Source organism: Apium graveolens, chromosome 2 (genome assembly GCF_009905375.1).
Source record: "Apium graveolens cultivar Ventura chromosome 2, ASM990537v1, whole genome shotgun sequence".
NCBI classification, from domain to species: Eukaryota; Viridiplantae; Streptophyta; class Magnoliopsida; order Apiales; family Apiaceae; genus Apium; species Apium graveolens.
In genome coordinates, this window is record NC_133648.1 from 174,136,984 (window position 1) to 174,156,911 (window position 19,928).

General features: G+C 39.1%; 1 non-coding gene across 1 annotated transcript; it reads right to left on the bottom strand.

Moving 5' to 3' along the window:
• Positions 1-5,111: 5,111 nt before the first annotated feature.
• LOC141709686 (small nucleolar RNA R71) lies at positions 5,112-5,218 on the bottom strand. The gene has a single exon (XR_012570251.1). It is a non-coding gene; the product is annotated as a small nucleolar RNA R71 (small nucleolar RNA).
• Between the last annotated feature and the right edge of the window lie 14,710 nt (positions 5,219-19,928).

Below are 19,928 nucleotides of genomic sequence, written 5' to 3' on the forward strand. Positions count from 1 at the left end.
AAATCCCGTCTTATGAAGCGATAATGCCTATGAGGATGGATTCGAGAGCTCCAACATATGGTGAGTACACGAGGTATTAAGAAAGGTGAGAAGGAACCTAGAGAGAGGGTTCATGTATTCTAAAGGATATCTACTACCAGGTTATATGAATCTACTAGTAATTATGACACCCATGATTATCTTATGGAGTGAGCTAGATGGATTTTAAAGGAGTTTGAGAAGATTGCAGATCGAGAGTTTTCTTGGAATTAGATGATGGTGTTATGACCAAACATGATATGTATAGTAGTAATGTGATGCGATATTAGTCGACCTTGTTTTATGAAATAGATTTGATGATTACTGGACATACCTGATGATGGGAGTGTTACCAGCATGGGAAACTAGAAATGAAGTTATGAATAATATAATATGCAACGGTAACTGGAGTTTTGTCGACCAATAAAGGTAAAATGGACCCCTAAGAGGTAAAAGATATATGGAAATAAATGGGCTCTTATCTGATTGTTTTCCAAATTAAATTCCTTGTGGTAGTTGAGAAGGACGACAACCAGCTCATATAGTAATGACGACCAATGATATTATTCTTTTCTAAACTATTCTAGTGTATAATCTCCTGATTCCTGAATAAAGTATGAATTTTCTTCATCATAAGTTCTATGAGGTGATAAGGAATTTTTTTTGAATCCCTTTTAAATCATTTTTCCTCCAAATATCTCTTTCTAATTGAGACAAACAGTGTGATGGTATGACTCTTTGTCAGAATAACGAAGAGTCTAGTGGGATGCAACCTAATCATGGGCTGTATACCATATATTATGAAAGACTGGCCATCTTGAGTATAAATATGGTTGTCTCACTCATATCCAAATCATCATTAATTCTTTCCTCTTCAATTATGATTTATTGATTTATGGATCATTCCGATTATTTCCTTGTACCGTTATCCCTAACAAAAGGTTTCCAATCAGAATTGTATACAAAAATTCCATTATTATATAAAGTCTCTTCTTTGAATGTTTTAAAAGGAAGTGAAATGAACCTGTGTAGCGGATGGAGTTATGTGATGAGTGTGGATAATTGCAAGCCAATAAATGGTGGACATTTACATGCAGAGAAGAACTATTATATCGATAACACGGTTGTTGCGAGGACATCAAATCAGAAGCAGAAATCTGTATACATGATACGTTACAAGTATGAGATTTTGGCATGAATTGGAGTAGTTAGCGAACCGTATGAGGTAAATTAACCAGAGGAATAAGAAAGTAAAGCTGCGTATATCGAATAAGGAAAATGATTGATTGGACAACAGAAGCAAGTGAATAAATTTTTAATAATAATCAAATAATCGATTAATGCATTGTGAAGATGAAGCATACCTCAATCATGTGGAAGATATTTGTCATGAAGATTCAAGATCGAATAAGTTCTAGTTACGAATAAACTTCAAGGGTGTTCTTCAAGGAATAGTTGGGCTTTCCCACTCAAGTTAGTGAGTTATGGTAAATTGACGCTCATAACTGAGCCAGTGAAGAAGGTTTAGTATGGAAAGACATAAATGGAGATGAAGATATGGTGTTTTAACTACAACAATTATTAAGAAGTATTGCTTTTTAAAACCAATTGAATTCTTTTATAAGATTATTATAGTGTTGGTTGAGACCAGGTGCTAGTTACCAGAAGTTGAACAAGTTAACTAATAAGAACAAGTGTACATTGTCAAGGATAAGTGAATTTTTAATTAGAGAGCTTGAATTGAAACATGAACTAGAAGAATTCTAGAATAATTTGTATTGGTACTCATTAGTGATATTCAGTTATAATCGAAAGATATGAGAAAAGGTATGGTATAATAAGAATTGTTCGCTATAATCTTAAGTTGAACTAAAAATATGGGTTATACTGGCTAGTATTATATGTGGTGGTGAAATGGTGAGTTTGGCAGGTGGCAGCTGGTTGGTACACTTGTGGATTGATTATTGGTTGTTTGATTGATTGTTAGTGTCGGCTTAAGTCCGACTGATAATCAATAATATAAAGGAGATGCTGCCCAAATTTTCGGAAAATACCCTACTTTTAAAAATAGAAAGTATACTTCCGTGTGTTATTGATATTCATGTTGATACTCCAAACAATTATGATCTCGGCTCTTGAGAAAGGTTGTTACAACCAATCCGACTATATATAATTGGTCTTTGATTTCATTATCTAGTCATCACTTGGTGTAATTGATCAATTAAGTGAGTTAATTGGTTAATTTTACCAATTAATGGTCAGTTAGATGGAAATCGATTCCAATTAGATTAAGTCAAAGTTTGATGTGACCTTCAAATCCGAAATCAAAGCAATGAGGAATTTGGAGAAGGTAAGGACACCAATATAATTCAGAAATTGCTGCAAGTGTGTGAAGCTTTACTTGGATGAATATGCCCTTTTTAATGGACAAGAGAAATAGAAAATTATTTGTGTGGACAAGTGAGAGAAATGTTTTCAAGAACTAAAGATTTAAGATAGAGCAAAGAGAAGGAAGGAAGGAAAGGAAGAAGGGAGGTTGAATAAAGAAGAGATTAGTAAGTATACCAATATGGATTTTATTAAACAGTCAAAGAGATTTTATCATCTGCAATAAAGTTTTACGAAAGGTCGTCTGGTTTCTAAATAGTTTTGATAATCATACAATAAATGATTTATTAAGTATTTCTGTTCTGAATAAAATGTGAGATACAGTTTTAATTCAGTTCCTGATTGATGGTGATACTTAGGTTGTTGTTAAATATCAAAAGTGGTATTAATATAGATGATTGATGTTTACTTCAGTATGGGATGTTGTGAGCATCAAAGTTCGTATTGATTTCTAATTTGATATGACATCAAAATGAGTATTAATATCAAGAGTTCGGTTTTGAACGAGCTATGAGAATGAAGAACAGAAATAGGAAAGAAAGTGGAATCAAAAGGATGATAAAGAAACTTTATAAAATGCCATGATATAGGTAATATATGAGTAATATTGATAAGTGGCATTTTATAACACTTAGAGCGTCTCAGAACGGCTTGAATTGGTGTCTTGAACTTGAATATTTTATGTATTTGATGCATGTTTCTATTGTTTTTGTATTTCAGGGTATAACTTGCTTAGATAGGTGGATTTGATCAAAATAAGCTTAAGGAAGTGCTTGTAGTCAGTCCCGGGTTGATGTGCGAAGAATTCACCAAAAAGAGAAGCAAAATAATAATTTTTCCAGAAGGGTTGCAGGCGCCCGATTGCTGAGAGCAGGCGACCGCCTGGTAGCAGGCGCCCTCCTGGAAGGAGGAGGCCGCCGCCTAGGTGCGGATTTTCAGAATCTGATTTTTAGAATTCGAGTTCTATTAGGTTTCTGTTAGCGTTGGTTCTTTTGGGTTATTATATAAACAATCTTGGAAGATGTTTTCAAAGAGAAGATAATCGAGAGCGAAAGAAAGAAGATTGCGAAGACCGTTTTAGCATGCAACAATGAAGAAGAGGAAGCATATGTTTATCTTGTGATTCTTTTAATTCGTTGTAACTGTGGATGCTAGTTTTCTTTACTCTTTGAACCTTAATACTCTTGTGACGTACTTCATTGTTTATTAAGTATTTTTATTAGTTTATATCGTTGTGTTTTATCATATTTTCATATGAACCCATGGTGACGATGAGTTCTATTATGGGCTAATTGTGATCATGGGATCTTAGCGGATTTACTATGGATTTCTTTAGTTAATTGTTTAATACCTTGGTATGTAGTGATTGTATTATATCTAGCATAAGTTGTGTTTATTTGTCTTATGTGCGTCACGAACATGTAAGGTAGTGTGTTAATCTCTTGTGAAGTGACAGTGAATCTTGAGATTTAGAACTTGCCATGCTAGCATAGGTTCATGTATTGTATGCATGATTAGTGGGTAACTCTAACCGTTTTACTTGCCCTGTGTAATCATAATGAATAACTTGCGCTTAAATCTTTATGTTGTCAAATTCTGTAGACATATCGGGTCTCAACATAATTGATGCCTATTCAACTTCTATCTTAATTGTGGATGCTTGGTAGAATGGTATTCGTACAACGAAAGTTGGCATTTATCAGTTTCATGTTGTTCGATTAATATTATCACCATTACATGCTAAGGATAATAACAACAACTATTGAATGAAGTAGTAATGAAGTTATGATCTCATATGTGTTTTATATTGTTAATTCAAGTATTTAATTCTTGTATTTAATATTAGTTAATCAATCTTAATTGTTAATTGTCTTGACATTGAAAATAATCATACATTGGTGAGTAAGTGTTAATTAAATATAATTAATCAGAGTCTCTGTGGGAAAGAACTAGAAATCATTCTATATTACTTGCGAACGCGTATACTTGCATGAATTATTTAGTGCATGCTTTGTGCCTAACAAGTTTTCGGCGCCTAACAAGTTTTCGGCGCCGCTATCGGGGACTCGGTGTTAATTAGTTTAGTTTATGTACTTGCCATCAGTGGCCATTAGGATTCATTGATTAAGACTTGTTATTTACTGCTTCCGGTTGTGTTTTAGGTACTCTAGCGAGCGTTTATGCAAAAATGTTCTCGCACTCGCAAGAGGAATCTGGATAAAGCTGAGGAGACAGATACAACTTTTGACTTTTCGGAGAAGATAGTTTTTGAAGATTCGGATAAAGAGAGTGAAAAGAAAGAACCTGAAACAATGGGTGATCGTATAGTTCAAGCTGATCCAGCTCTTATGGACTTTTCTCGGCCTAAAATTGATGACATTCAATCAAACATCATTCATCCGGCTATTCAGGCCAATACTTTTGAAATCAAGTCGGGCACTATTCAGATGGTGCATAATTCTGTTTCTTTCGGAGGTGCTGCGACTGAAGATCCCAACATGCATATCAGGAATTTTTTCGAGATCTGTAGTACTTTCAAATATAATGGTGTTACTAATGAGGCTATCAAGCTGAGGCTTTTCCCATTCTCTCTGAGGGACAAACCTGAGGACTGGTTATATTCTTTACCAGGTGGATCCATCACTACTTGGGAAGATCTTGCGCAAAAGTTTCTGGTGAAGTTCTATCCAATGGCCAAGACTGCAGCTATGAGGAGTGCTCTTACTCAGTTTGCGTAACAATAAGGAGAATCTATATGCGAAGCTTGGGAGCGCTTCAAGGAGATGTTGAGAAAGTGTCCACATCATGGTATGCCTGACTGGATGGTGATCACTGGTTTCTACAATGGTTTAGGGGCCCAATCTTGGCCCATGCTCGATGCAGCGTCTGGAGGCGCCTTGTGGGCCAAAACCTATACTGAGGCCTATAATCTCATTGAAACTATGGCTGCAAATGAGTATCAAAACCCAACTCAAAGGATGATGCCTGGGAAGGTAGCAGGGATACTGGAAGTTGATGCAACTACAGCTATTGCAGCATAGCTTCAGGCGCTGTCTATGAAGGTCGATTCTTTAGCCAACTATGGAGTAAATCAAATAGTAAGTGTCTGTGAGCTTTGTGTAGGCTCTCATGCTATGGATCAGTGTTATCTTGTTAATGAATCTGTTCAGTATGTGAACAATTATCAGCGACCGCAACAGCCTGTGCCAGCTACTTATCATCCTAATAACATAAATTATCCCAATTTTATCTAGAGCAATAATCAGAATGTTGTTCAGCAACCATATCAGCAAGCTGCAAGTAAACAGTTTAATCCACCTGGATTCCAGCAACCTCAGCAATTTGCTCAAAGGCAATCATATCCTCAACAAGGAGGTGCTGCCCCACCTTCTAGTGCTGATTTTGAGGAGTTAAAGCTATTATGCAAAAGTCAGGCTATTTCTATCAAGACCTTGGAAAATCAAATCGGACAAATAGCCAATGCCTTGCTCAATCATCAACCTGGTACACTTCCCAGCGATACCGAAGTGCCAGGCAGGAAGGAAGCTAAAGAGCAAGTCAAAGCCGTCACCTTAATTTCTGGAAAAGTTGCTGATACTGAAAAAGCAAAAGAGGGAGAAGCTGAAGTTGTTAATGAAGTAGAAAAGCAAAAGGAGAAAGAGGGGGAACCAAGGAAGACTACTGTTGTACACACTCTTCCTGTGGGTAATACAGGGGAGAAACAGCTCTATCCTCCACCACCTTTTCCTAAGCGATTGCAAAAATAAAAGTTGGACAAGCAATTTGGTAAGTTTCTGGAGGTGTTCAAGAAATTTCACATTAACATACCTTTCGCTGAGGCTCTGGAGCAAATGCCTAGTTATGCGAAATTCATGAAAGGTATTCTTTCAAGGAAGGTGAAACTGGATGATCTTGATACCGTTGCTCTGACGGAAGAGTGCAGTGTCGTGCTACAGCAAAAGTTAACTCCAAAGCTTAAGGATCCAGGTAGCTTCACCATTCCTTGCACCATTGGCAAGTTGTCATTTGACAAGTGCCTTTACGATTTGGGAGCAAACATCAATCTGATGCCATTTTCTATCTTCAAAAAGCTGAATTTGCCTGATCCGAAACCCACCTACATGTCTCTACAATTGGCTGATCGTTCGATTACATACCCATGAGGCATCGTGGAGGACGTGCTAGTAAAGGTGGATAAGCTCATCTTTCCTGCAGATTTTGTCATTCTGGATTTCGAGGAAGATAATAAATTCCCATAATCTTGGGAAGACCTTTCTTGGCTACATGTCATAACTTGATGGATGTGAAAAAAGTGAACTCACTATGAGGGTGCAAGATCAAGATGTGACATTCAATGTGTTCAATGTGATGAAATTCCCTATGGAAGATGAGGAGTGCTTCAAGGTGGATTTGGTCGATTCTGCAGTAATTTCAGAACTTGATCATATGCTAAGGTCTAATGCCTTAGAAAAAGCATTATTGGGGGATTTTGACAGTGAAGATGATGAAAGCAATGAGCAGTTACAATATCTGAATGCTTCTCCTTGGAAACGAAAGCTAGACATGCCATTTGAATCTCTGGGAAATACTGATCTCAAGAATGTTGAGGGAAAGCTCAGACCATCTATTAAGGAAGCACCTACTTTGGAGCTTAAACCATTGCCTGAACACTTGATGTATGCTTTTTTAGGTGATACATCTACTTTTCCTGTTATTATTGCATTTGACCTTTCAAGAAGTGATGAGGACAAGCTCTTGAGGATTTTGAGAGAATTCAAATCGGCCATCGGATGGACTATAACATATATAAAAGGGATCAGCCCTTCGTACTGCATGCATAAAATTCTGCTAGAGGAAGGTAGCAAGCCGACTGTTGAGCAACAACGAAGGCTTAATCCTATCATGAAAGAAGTAGTGAAGAAAGAAATTCTAAAAGTGGCTGGATGCAGGCATCATTTATCCTATTTCTGACAGTTCTTGGGTGAGCCCCGTGCAATGTGTACCTAAGAAAAGAGGTATTACTGTGGTAGCAAATGAGAAGAACGAGCTCATCCCCACTCGAACAGTCACATGATGGAGGGTATGCATGGACTACAGGAAGTTAAATAAAGCCACGAGGAAGGATCACTTCCCTCTTCCATTTATTGATCAGATACTTGACAGGTTGGCTGGTAATGAGTATTATTGTCTTCTGGATGGCTATTCGGGATACAATCAAATTTGCATTGCACCAGAAGATCAAGAGAAGACTACTTTCACTTGTCCATTTGGCACGTTTGCTTTTCGCAGAGTTTCTTTTGGCTTATGTGGTGCCCCTGCCACTTTTCAGAGATACATAATGGCCATATTCTCCGATATGATTGGAAATAATGTCGAAGTGTTCATGGACGACTTCTCCGTCTTTGGACATTCGTTTGATGAATGCTTGAATAATCTCCGTTTGGTGCTCAAAAGGTGTGTGGAAACCAATCTAGTGCTCAATTGGGAAAAATGTCACTTCATGGTGTAGCAAGGCATCATTCTTGGGCATAAGGTCTCCAGTAAAGGTCTTGAGGTGGATAAAGCTTAGGTGAGCGTCATTGAAAATCTCCCGCCACCTATTTCTGTGAAAGGAATCCGTAGCTTTCTTGGTCATGCGGGTTTTTATCAGCGTTTCATCAAGGACTTCTCTAAGATATCTAAGTCGTTGTGCAACTTGCTTGAGAAAGATGTGCCTTTCAAATTTGATGATAAATTCTTGGCAGCATTCGAGACTCTCAAGAAGAGTTTAATCACCGTACCAGTTAGTATGGCACCTAATTGGAGAGAACCTTTTGAGATGATGTGTGATGCAAGTGATTATGTAGTGGGAGCAGTTCTTGGGTAGTGAAAGAATAATATCTTTCGTGTGGTCTATTATGCTAGTAAGACGCAGAATGGAGCCCAACTGAACTACACCACTACTAAGAAGGAGCTCTTGGCTATAGTTTTTGGTTTCGAAAAATTTTGATCTTATCTACTTGGAACAAAGGTGACAGTGTTCACTGATCATGTTGCCATCCACTATCTGGTCTCAAAGAAGGATTTGAAGCCTAGACTTATTCGTTGGGTTCTCTTGCTACAGGAATTCGAGTTAAAGATCAAGGATCGAAAAGGTACTGAAAATCACGTAGCTGACCATCTCTCTAGATTGGAGAATCCCGATTCTACTTCACATGATAAGACATTGATAAACAATTTTTTTCCGGATGAGCAGTTGTTCGCAATTCAAGAGGAAGAGCCATGGTTCGTAGACATTGTGAACTATCTTGTTAGCAATATAATGCCTCATAATATGAATGTGGCTCAAAAGAATAAGTTTCTGCATGAGGTGAAGTGGTACATGTGGGATGAACCATATTTGTTTAGACAAGAAGCTGACTAGATCATCAGGAGATGTATCCCATTCTGTAAAACGGAGGGGATATTACGAGACTGTCATTCCACAGCTTATGGTGGACATTATGGTGGTGAAAAGACAGCAGCTCGTATTCTTGAAGCAGGTTTTTTTTGGCCTACGTTGTTTAAGGATGCACGTCAGTTCGTTTTAAGGTGTGATCGTTGCCAAAGAGTTGGGAATCTTACCAGAAAGGATGAGATGCCTTTAAATGTGATGCTTGAAGTTGAGGTCTTCGATGTTTGAGGAATCGATTTCATGGGACCATTTATCTCGTCCTGCAATAATCAGTACATCTTGCTGGCAGTCGATTATATCTTGAAATGGGTAGAAATCAAGGCTCTACCAACTAATGATGCAAAAGCAGTGTTGAGTTTTCTCCATAAGCAGATATTCACAAGGTTTGGAACGCCACGAGTTATCATAAGTGATGAAGGGTCGTATTTCTCAATCGTAAGTTCACTTCTATGATGCAATGCTACAATGTGAATCATCGCATCACTACTGCCTATCATCCGCAAACTAATGGTCAAGCTGAAGTGTCTAATAGAGAGATCAAGCACATTCTAGAGAAAGTCATTTGTCTGTCAAGGAAAGATTGGTCTTTGAAGCTCGAGGAAGTTGTTTGGGCTTCTAGAACAACATACAAGACTCCACTTGGGATGTCCCCGTTTATGGTAAGGGATGTCATTTACCTGCGGAGCTTGAGCATAAGGCTTATTGGGCGTTGAAGAAGTTAAACCTTGATATAGATGCAGCTGGGAAGAAATGAATGCTTCAGTTAAATGAACTTGATGAATTTCGACTTCAAGCGTATGAAAACAACAAAATGTACAAGGAAAAGGTAAAAAGGTGGCATGACAGGAAGCTATCGCCTAAGTCATTCGTGCCGGGGCAACAAGTTCTTCTATTCAACTCTCATCTCCGACTTTTTCCTGGAAAGTTGTAATCAAGGTGGTCTGGACCATTTATCGTCAAAACTGTGTTTCCACATGGAGTGGTGGAGATTTTTGAGAACGATCCAGGCCAAGCATTCAAAGTAAATGGTCAGAGATTGAAGCACTATTATGGGGATACGGCAAACCGTGAAGTGGTTAGTGCCATTTTGTTGTCAACTTGATCGCATTACTCTACGTCAAGTTAATGACCTAAAAAAAGCGCTTCTTGGGAGGCAACCCAATATATCAGACCATAGGACACCTTAGAATTTAGTACTTTATCCAAAAATCCAAAAAAAATCAGAAAAATGTTGACAGAAAAATATTTTTCCAGAAGCCTTGTAATAACCTTAAAATTTTGAACTTTTTGTAACCCTTATGAATAGTGTTTTTGCTGATATTGCTGAATAAGAAAACTTTTCATGCCACACTATGTAGGGGTTCTTTTATTATTATTCTGAGATCGTAATAGTACTCTTTATGATAAATAAGTGTATGTAAAGATCGTCAGAATCCAAATCCGAACACTTTGATTTTTCCCGAAAATCCACCAGATATCGAAAGAATTGAGTATAAGGTAACAGGATAAAAATGATTTAAATTCAAGGATTGTAAGAGAGGATCATAAAAGGAATATAATGTATTGAGAAAGGTTAAGGGAACCCAAGTAATAAGATCCCGGGTATGATCCCTCAAACGATAAATGAAAATGAAAGTTAAGAGAACCGTATAACAGATCAGTGGTCATTAGCCAAGTAATTAGAAGCTAATCATAGAGATTAGTGGGGATGATGTCATCAAACCAATGAGAAGAGGACAAAGGTGGGAGGGTGACATCACATGGTGACATAAGCATGACCAAAGCAAGTGTGTTGTTGGTTGATTTAGAACCACACAAAAGTTACCATGGTAAAAGGTAAGAAAACAAAACAAAACAAATCAAAATCAACCAACCAACAAATCATTTCACCAAAACACAAAATTATTTCATTTCTTCATCCAAAAAGCTCTCGGCTTTTTCTTCTTCTTCAAAGCAAGAAATTCAAAATCTTAGTTCCAAGCTTTGTTAATTAGCAAGGTAATTATCCAAGACTCCTTATGCATAGATATAGCTATCCTATAAGTTTGAGCTCCTAAATCATTCACAATCTCTTCCTAAAAATCATGGAAGAAGATGGTGAATAGTGTTTTTCAAGAACTAAAATTTTTGTTCTTGAGTTTTTGTTTAGATTAAGCTTGGATAAGGACTTTTAAGGGTGATTCCAAGCTAGTTACTTGATTCTCCACTCTCCAAGGAAGGTATAACCCCTCCAAACCCTAACTTTACTTGAGTATTAGGTTTAGTTATGTTGTTATAGTTCATGAGAGGCTTGTTTGTTGTGAATGTAGAGGATAGTTGGTGTTGTAATATTTTGGAGTTGTAATTCTTGGAGTATTGATTAATGAACTTAAGTATAGTTTAAATTCATGTTTGAGAATAGTATAATTGATAATGTTGAGTTGTTTGGGCTGTTATGGTGAAGTATGGATGGAGTTTTGATTGGGTTGTGATTGTGAGTTGATTGTGGGTTGGTTTGGAGTAGAATAAAATTGGTAATCGCGTAAACATAGCCGTCGTAATGTCCGATTTACTTTAGACTGTTTTTGCTCTTAACATTAGCACCCGTGAACTCACTGCTAGGTTTTGACCATTGCCATTATTAGATAGTTAATCTTACGAGCTTCGTTTTGATATGTGGTTCGTTTGATTCCGATCTACGGTTTAGGAGAAACGACCGTTTTAAGTAACGGTGTTTCGCGAACAAACCATTACCCCTCGCCTTACTTTGAAACATAGGTTAAACACCTTAAAGGACTAATTGGAGTATGAAACGTTTATGTAAAGTGTAATAGGCAGTTGGTAAGACCCTCGCGAAAGAATCTCCTTAAAACTCATAATGGTTAATTTATTAAAAATGGTGGAGCCGAGGGTACTCGAGAGACTTAAGAGAATCAGTAAGCGCAAAGCGAACGTTAGAGTCTAAATTGGTTAAAGTATAGATTTATAAGTGACTTTGATTTAATTCCAACTTATATGTTGTTTATAGGTTACCAGACTCGTCCCAAGCCATTTGTAACCCCAAGTCGCTCAGGCAAGTTTTCTACCCGTATAACTGTTATTGTGATGTATATGTGTATATGCATTATCTTGTGATAGATGCATGATTGTTATTAGAAAATTCCTGCGATATATTGGAGCATGTGATATGGTATATATGCATGTCTGTTTCGTAATCTTGATATATATCTGTTGGTTCAAATGCTTATAGTTGCATAATACCTATGCTAGAGATAAGCAGTAGTTGCGTATACCCTGAGGATAGGGGACCCAAAGGTGAACACTTTTCTAAAACCGGGAGTAGATGTTCCCGAATATATGATATATATATTTATATATATATATTGATATAGTTTTCAAACCTATTAATCGAATAAGGTTTATTCGATAAGTTTATATTATTTAATGAATATTACTTGAATATTCATTCGAGGACTTATGATTCAGTTTATATTATTTAATGAATATTACTTGAATATTCATTCGAGGACTTATGACTCAGTTTATATTATTTAATGAATATTACATGAATATTCATTCGAGGACTTATGACTCAGTTTATATTATTTAATGAATATTACTTGAATATTCATTCGAGGACTTATGACTCAGTTTATATTATTTAATGAATATTACTTGAATATTCATTCGAGGACTTATGACTCAGTTTATATTATTTAATGAATATTATTTGAATATTCATCTGAGGACCTATGACTCCGATTATTTACTGAATAATATTCTTTATTTTATTAAAGAATAATGTGTCGATAATCAAACTTACTTTTGATTATTCAAATAAAGATATTACTTTCGTATAAGTATATCTTTGGTTATTTACTATTCATTTCAAGTATAAGTTTTACAACTTCTACTTCAATTATTTTTATAAAGATTATTCTTTATGGGAATGTTATTTAAATAATAATATTCAGATATTTTCTAATATATTGGGACTGATTTACTTTATTAAATCAGCATTACTCCAAACACTCTTTAAAGTGTTTTCGAGTCTTTAAAATGATTTTTAAAAGTTAGAGCGGATCCCAAAACTCATTTTTTTATATATTTAAGATCTTCCTTTTAAAGGGGATTTAAATACTCGCTTAAAACCGGAGGGATCCGGCTCTATGGTATATTTTATATTCACAACAAGGTCGCTGTTTTGGTAAATGAATTGATTACTTACCCAACGTTCGGGAAGTAAGTCCATCTATCGAGTCGGCATAAGCAACATGGGCTCAGTGGGCATCCATGAAAGTGTAAGTGGCTCAGTGGGAGTCCATCAAATGCGTAAGTGGCTGAGTGGCAGTCCAACATAAGGCCCTATTGCGACCAGGGTGATGACCAGTGGGGAATTCGTCCATCTACTAGTAGAAAAGCTTACTTATTGGTATCTTTGCCTGATCAGCAAGATACCGGGTTTATGCCACAATTCTTTTCCTTTCCAAAAGTTCATTGAATGTTACAAACTCTGTTCATACTTTACATGACAGAGGTTTTCAGGAAATGTATAAAGAGATATATATGTGGATATATATCGGGACTTAATGAAGTATATCATAACTTCATTTCATTCAATAATACTTCAAAGATTTAATCTATTCAAATCTTGTCTTGTAGTCTCATCTATGTGATGAACTGTTGAAAGCTCATTATACTTTGAACAGTGGTAGTTCAAGTAGCTTTATAAATGATATAAGTATAGTGAAGTATTTGGTAACTTCATCCCTTGATTTTGCTTATATCCAGTAAGTAATTATCTTACACTTGATAAAGGATTTTAGTATGTTATCCATTTAGATACTTGCATTATTGTTTACACTATATATTATCTTGCGAGCTGTAATGCTCACTCTTGCTTTATTTCTTCATCACACAACAACAGTTAGGAAAGATGGCCAGACTCAAGCAGACCCAGCGCAAGAGCGTGGGAAGCGCCCCGCGCCTTCCCGTTGAGATCATAGCTGCTATAGCTGCAGAGGTAGATCTATCTGTAGATCAGACCTTCTACTTTTGGGAATCAATTATGTATAATTATAACTTGTGGCAGATAATGGAAATTAATTGTAAACTTATCAAGTAATCATTTTGGGTTGTAATAACTTTTAAATTGTGGATTCAAAGACTTGTACTTATTTCAATTTCATCTCTGAGACTATAACGGGTTGTGGTGTGTTAGTGTGGGGTCACAGCATGAGGTTATTTATTATTAATTCAGTTAAGTGATATTGTGGAAAGAAAGACCGTGACGACCCGGATCCCTGACCCCAGATCTGGGGGTGTTATAGAAATGGTATCAGAGCTAAGCGTTATAAACATCAGAGATGATGCGACGATATAATAATAAACTCACAAAGATAATAAGAACTCTTGCCAAGTTCATGGTCGGACTACTTAAAGTAGCGCTGACAGTTAAAACCCTTACGGGAACCCTTATAAGTATCATTATAGTAACTTAGCTTGTTTAATGTGTAGGCACATGAGATAGAGGACCCTGAGATGTTCGAGCGTGAGCATGATGAGGCACTGCTAGATGTTGAGGATCAGGAGGAGCCTGAGATGGAGGAGGATGAGGAGGACCCCTCAGAGGAGTCAGATACATTGGTCATTGCTATTTCAGATGAGAAGGACCCGGATGAGGTCCCAGTAGCTGAGGAGCGTGTCGGAGCTATGGTAGTGTACACTGGTACCCCTTTACCCACACTCCCGGTGGTCAGAGCTCCAACCCTTCCACCACTATCTTGGATCCCCTATGATGACAGCTCAGAGACCCATACTTCCGAGCCTAGGCAGACCGAGGAGGCACCCCCAGCGGCTCCGGATTCACCACCTCTCGACCCTGCCCATAGGCAGTCTTTGTTAGCCCACGACTATGTTCAGAATGTACTGAGGACCCGAGTGGCTGTTGCTGAGGCCCGACTGGATGAGGTCAGGAGGGAGTTGGATGCGGAGAGGGCGGATAGGCGTACCCGAGCTTATGAGACTAGGGCTGCTATACCCCGATCCTTGAGGAGGGAGCTGACGGGGATAGAGCTCACGTCCCGAGCGAGACTTAGATCGCTCCAGGGGGACAGGCATGGTAGGATCTCCAGGCGGCAGGCCGACTATATCTTCCATCGTGTGATGGAAAGGGTATAAGAGCTGACCCACTCCGGTGTATGATTCAGGACTGACGATGGGATAGTCTAGTTGTCTAGTTAGTCGAGGCCTTAGTAAGAGCCAATTTTCCGGGATAGTTGACTTGTATATAGCATCCCTTTTTCTGATTAGACAGATAGACTATTGTGTATCACTTTTGGGACAGATGGCTGTAACACTGTTGTACTTTTGACCAGATCAAACTATGTATTTCTCGCATTAGGTATATATTTGTTTCCTTTCAGTTCAGTTCCTTAGTGACGAGATCACTGTTTTTATCATTATTATTACCGCACTTCTTATTAGAACTGTCATAATATAATAGAATTGCGAGATACATTCTCCCCATTATAGAACTGTGCAAGGCACAATGTTATGTATGATTGTGACCTAACATGGAATTTCCCAAATATTTATCAGTTTCATGCCGCCAAGAAAGATTGGAACTAGGGCGAACCCTGGATCTGAGGACCAGGGAAGCCATAACCAGGACGGTAGGAACCAAGAACACAGTGAAGAGGAAGATGAGGATTATGTGGAACAGGATGACTCCCTGTATGAAGAGGAAGAGGAAATATATGATGTTGAGGGATTTGAGATAGAGGCTGAAGAAGGAGAAACTGAGGTTGAGCAGCCAGTACCCAACCCAGGCATGGATCCCATGGGCCAGTTCATGCAACTACTAAGGCAGAACTTGGAACATCAACCCAACCCACCCCTTCAAGGAAATAACAATGCTGTGGCAAACTCTTTCAGGGCTTTTAAGTCCCTTAAGCCCCCTGAGTTCCACGGATCAGCCAACCCAGTTGAGGCAAGGGTATGGCTGAAGGAAATGGAGAAATCCTTTGAGATTCTGAGTACCGATGAGGCACAGAAGACTGTATTTGCTACCTACCTTCCTAAAGGAGAGGCCAACTACTGGTGGGAGGCCAAGAAAAACATGGAGACAGATGCTATCATAACCTGGGAGAGGTTCAATCAGTTGTTTTTGGGAAAGTATTTCCCGAGGTTTATGGAGAACCAGATGGAGCTCAAGTTCTTGGAGCTAAAGCAGAATAACTTATCCGTAGAAGAGTACGAAGCAAAATTTACTGAGTTATCAAGGTTCGTCCCGGAGTTTGTGAGCACCGAGGAAAAGAAAGCTAGGAGGTTTCAGCAGGGACTGAAACCGTGGATTCAGAATAGGGTGGCAATCCTTGAGCTTACTGATTATGCCACTCTGGTGCAAAAGGCAACAATTGTAGAAGCCGGAAGTGAACAGATGCAAAAGGAAAGAGAGAAGAAGGGAATAAAGAGGAAAAGTATGAGCATGGGTGGAGGTTCCGCAGGAAGGAGCTTCCCAACTAGAGTTGATCGAGGAGCAGTGTCCCTACCGGGACAGAACACTGGGTTTAAGCGGCTAATGAGCGTGAATGTGAGCCAGAGCAGCCAGAAGTCAAGAATGTCCTATTCCAACCAGTCTCGACCTCCATTGCCAGCCTGTAACACTTGTGGAAGGATACATACTGGGGAGTGTAAAGGAAAGCCAGTAACCTGCTTTAAGTGCGGTCGAGAGGGTCACTATTCAACTAAGTGCCCTTCATCAACCCCTGCTGTCATTCCAACCACCACTTGTCATCAGTGTGGACGCCCGGGTCATTGGAAGAGGGAATGCCCAATGAACAAACCAGTAGCTTCAGGAGCCAGCAGGGCTGCCTCCAATAAGCCACCTACTGCGAGGACTTTCAACATGACAGTCCAGGATGCTATGAAAGACTCAGACATGATAGCAAGTACCCTTTCTCTAAATTCGGCCAGTGCAAACGTTTTATTTGATTCAGGAGTAACTAAATCTTTTATATCAAAGGACCTTGCGCGTAAGTTAAGACTTAAGGCTGAACCCTTGATAGAACCCTTACAAGTAGAAATAGCCAATCATGAAATTATTCCTGTTAACCAGATTCACCCCGCCTGTGAGTTAGGCATAGGGGAGCAATCTTTTAGTGTTGATCTGATTCCTTTTAAATTAGGGGAGTTTGATGTAATTTTGGGAATGGACTGGCTATCTAGCAATGATGCTCAGATAGACTGTAAGGGGAAGAAAGTTAAGTTAAATACCTCAGGAAAGAAAGAAGTTATATTTAGAGGAAAGAGGCAGACGCAGAAATTTTTGACTATGGCCCAGGCCAAAAGGATGCTACGAAAAGGAAATGAGGCTTACCTAGCCTATGTGGTGGATACGCAGAAGGAGGTGACCAACCTACAAGATATTCCATTAGTCAACGAATTTGAAGACATATTCCCACAAGACCTTCCAGGATTACCACCCGATAGAGTGATTGAATTTGCTATTGAGCTGGCCCCAGGGACGGTGCCAGTTTCAAAAGCACCTTACCGGTTAGCCCCATTAGAAATGAAGGAATTAGCTACCCAATTGCAAGAACTTTTGGATAAGGGTATGATAAGACCCAGTGTGTCTCCGTGGGGAGCACCAGTGTTATTTGTTAAGAAGAAGGATGGGAGCATGAGGCTGTGCATCGACTATCGAGAGTTGAACAAGCTAACCATAAAGAACAGGTACCCGTTACCTAGAATAGACGATCTGTTCGACCAGCTAAAGGATGCTGTTTATTTTTCCAAGATTGACCTGAGAACTGGATATCACCAACTAAAGATTAAACCCGAAGATATTCCCAAGACAGCGTTCCGTACCAGGTATGGGCACTATGAGTTTTTGGTAATGTCCTTTGGATTAACCAACGCCCCAGCGGCTTTCATGGATTTAGTGAACAGAGTATTTAAGAAGTACTTGGACAAGTGTGTGATAGTTTTTATCGATGATATTTTAATCTACTCAAGGACTGAGGCAGAACATGCAGAGCATTTGAGGATAGCTCTAGGAATACTCAGAGAGGAACAGTTATATGCCAAATTCTCGAAGTGTGAATTCTGGCGGAATGAAGTACAGTTTTTAGGACATGTGATCAATAAAGAAGGAGTATTGGTCGACCCCTCCAAGATAGAGGCGGTCTCAAATTGGGAAAGGCCAACCACACCCACAGAGGTAAGGAGTTTCATAGGATTGGCCGGCTACTATCGTAGATTTGTACATGACTTTGTGAAGATCGCAGCCCCTTTGACACAGCTTACTCGTAAGACAGAGAAGTTTGAATGGACGAAGAAATGCGAGAACAGTTTTCAGGAATTAAAGAAAAGGTTGGTAACGGCCCCGGTGTTGGCATTGCCCGACGGAAAAGGAGATTTTGTGATATATAGTGACGCGTCGCACAAAGGATTAGGGTGTGTGCTTATGCAGCACGGTAAGGTGATTACGTATGCGTTGAGACAACTGAAGGAATACGAGATTAGATATCCTACTCATGACCTTGAGCTCGCGGCAATAGTTGTTGCCCTAAAAATTTGGAGGCACTACTTGTATGGAGAGAAGTGCGAGATTTTCACAGACCATAAGAGCCTCAAGTACATATTTACGCAGAAAGAGCTCAACATGCGCCAAAGGAGATGGTTAGAGCTAATCAAGGACTATGATTGTGAGATTCTCTATCATCCGGGGAAAGCCAATGTGGTGGCTGATGCCCTTAGTAGAAAGGAAAGACTCAGAATGATAACGACTTCGGAAGAATTGATAAAGGATTTTGAGAGAATGGAAATAGAAGTAAAGGTAACTGGAACCGGAACTGAAAAGCTGTTTGAGATCTCAATACAGCAAGAGTTATTGGAAAAGATCAGATTGTGCCAAGAGAAAATAATGAATGAAGGCAGAGAGTCAATGACTGGAGAAGAGATCCATACTGAGAAAGATGATAAAGGGATAATGAGGTACTCCTACCGGATTTGGGTTCCGAACGTTCAAGAGCTTAAAGATGAGATTTTGGATGAAAGCCATAGTTCAAGGTATTCCATTCACCCGGGAAGCACCAAGATGTATAGGGATTTGAAGGAATATTACTGGTGGCCCAACATGAAGAGGGACGTAGCAGAATGGGTAAGCAAATGTTTGACTTGCCAAAGAGTGAAGGCAGAGCACCAGAGACCCAGTGGACTTTTATGACCCCTGGAGATTCCTGAATGGAAATGGGAACAGATAGCCATGGATTTTGTTGTCGGTTTACCAAGGACGAAAGCCAACCATGATGCCATATGGGTGATTATAGACTGACTGACAAAGTCAGCTCATTTCATTCCTATCAATGAGAGATACACAGTCAATAGACTGGTGGACATTTACCTTAAGGAAATAGTGACGCGACATGGAGTCCCAGCGTCCATTGTCTCAGACCGAGACACCAGGTTCAACTCCAGATTTTGGAGGAGCTTTCAAGAATGTGCGGGGACCAAGTTAAATATGAGTACCGCGTACCATCCCCAGACGGATGGGCAGAGTGAAAGGACCATCCAGACACTAGAGGATATGTTGAGAGTATGTGCAATAGACTTTAAAGGAAGTTGGGATAATCACTTGCCGTTGATCGAGTTTTCTTATAACAATAGCTTTCATGCTAGCATCGGAATGCCGCCTTATGAGGCCCTGTATGGAAGAAGGTGTCGATCTCCCTTATACTGGGATGAAGTAGGAGAGCGGAAGATGCTCGGACCCGAAGTGGTCCAAAGGACCAAAGACATAGTGGATCTCATCAGAGGACGGCTGGTAGCAGCCCAAGACAGACAGAAGAAATATGCAGACCTAGCCCGAAAGGACAAGTAGTATGGAGTAGGGGACTTAATACTACTAAAAGTATCCCCTTGGAAAGGGTTAATGAGATTCGGAAAGAAAGGAAAACTAAGCCCAAGATACATTGGACCTTTTGAGATACTAAGATGGATTGGGAAGTTGGCTTACGAGCTAGCCTTACCCCCGAACCTACAACAAGTTCATAATGTGTTCCATGTGTCAATGCTAAGGAAGTATCATCGGGATGCCAGACACATA